Below are 2500 nucleotides of genomic sequence, written 5' to 3' on the forward strand. Positions count from 1 at the left end.
TCACACACGCACACACACACACATACATATACATGTATACGTAACATACACACGCACACACACAGACACACACACACATACAGACACACACACATATACATATTATATATATATATATATATATATATATATATATATATATATATATATATATATATATATATATAGAAACACGCATATCTATATATATGCCCAATCACTAACATTGAATACTTAATTAGAACTAATTCCAATAGTACTTAATTTATATGTCGTGTATGCGTAATTTAATAGGTTTTAACCACTCCCCCTTTTTTCAAAATAAATGAAACACTATGTCCTCACAAACAAAATAGATGAGAACACATATGCCAAGATGTATAGATAATTCAAAAACATGTTTACGGACATACAAACAGAATTAAAACCATATTGCGACTTAATTTGGAAAACCAACTCATGTCTCTTTATCACATACACTCTCTCTCTCTCTGTATATATATAAATATAAAATAAAATAAAAATATATATAAATATATACACATAGATAATAATGTTTAAGAACTTAATAAAAATGATGTATAAATTCTTATAGACTAACATAAATATCGCACAAATAAACGTTCTACCTTTGATACACGTGTAGGTATGCATATCAACATGTATTGTCGATTTCATTAATTTATCGTGCACATTAACAGACAACCAATGTAAGCACGTTATTATGTAGAAATTCATAGATTATATGTGATATATACGTACATCGACTATTAACAGACAGAAATGGCCTAATAGACATTTGCAAATAGCCTTGTGTGTACATACCATTTGTATAGATATACATTTTATGTATAGGTGTATGCTTAATAGAATAGGTTTATTATTTTCAAAGCACACGGACATATAACATTTACGAGAAAGGTTCTTTGGTCCGAATTACATAATAATAAATCATATAGGATGTACACAGAATATCTATAAAATGGTATAGATATAAATATTTATGACCATGTTTATATATTTATGTGTATAACGTAATATATAACCGAATTTATTCACACACACACGCATACACACATACACACACATACACACACACACACACACACACACACACACACACACACACACACACACACACACACACACACACACATATATATATATATATATATATATATATATATATATATATACACATATGTGTATTTAAAAATATGAAAATGTTCAAATCAGATTCCGAATAAAAAATACACACAATGCCATCCAAATCGCTTACAGCTGTTTCCAGACATTGTTTATCTCCATGTTTACAAATTAACACGGAATTTGTTTGTCTTTCGTGAACAAAATATAATTATTTACAGACAGCGGTTTCGTCGTCTACGACTTACCAGTTTGGCTAGATATGTAAGTGTGTGTATATATATATATATATATATATATATATATATAAATATATAAATACACACACACACACACACACACACACACACATATATATATATATATATATATATATATATATATATATATATATATATACGCATACTTATATAAAAAAAAGAAGGTAGATGAAGAAGAATGGATTTCCGGTTTTTAATTAGACGATTTGAGTCTAACATAAAATTCAAGGCAAAATTTCAACAGATTGGAATTAGAAATCATTTCATTTTTAATCGAAGACAGTGCTTTTTATTTGACGTATATTAAGCATTTGATCCGTACAATCCGTACATATACATATATATATACATATATATATATATATATATATATATATATATATATATATATATATATATATATGTATGTTCTATATGTACATTATTGAGAATAAGTTGATATATTTTAAGGTTCAACTTGCATTTGAATATGAGAAAATAGTTGCGGCGCTTTTCATAAAGCGAATATATATTTTGAAAATAAATCTGCGAGAGATTTCTTCGGTTGACCTTTATACCCCGAAAACAAAAACAAACCAAAAGAAATAAAGCTTCTACCGGAAATAGTTTTTTTTTTTTTTTATTGTTATATTTTGCTTGTTTGTTTGTTCCAATCAATATAGAAAAGATTCCCAATTCGATTCAATGAACGAAAACGAATACAAAACGAGTTACATACAACTCGGACGTGACGCAATCATGTAAAGCGGAAGTCAGTTTAACCACAATTAAAATATAATTAAAACAATTAAAATACAATTAAGCCATCATTAAAATACAAGTAAAGCAATTAAAATGCAATAAAATAATTAAAATACAATAATAAAATTAAAATACAACCAAAAAAGTTAAAATAAAAACAAAACATTTAAAATACACTTGAAAAAAGTTAACAGAAAAAAAATATATATGTCATCGTACATGTGCACACATATATTTAATAAATAACACACAAATACATAAATATACACACACATATATACATATAATATAAAAATATAAGGAATCGAAAATATAATTGTATTAAAGATGTGTTCAATACCTACATACATACATATGTATGTATATATATTTCT

The sequence above is a fragment of the Euprymna scolopes genome, chromosome 31 (assembly GCF_053919585.1).
Source record: "Euprymna scolopes isolate OS-2025 chromosome 31, ASM5391958v1, whole genome shotgun sequence".
Taxonomy (NCBI): Eukaryota; Metazoa; Mollusca; class Cephalopoda; order Sepiida; family Sepiolidae; genus Euprymna; species Euprymna scolopes.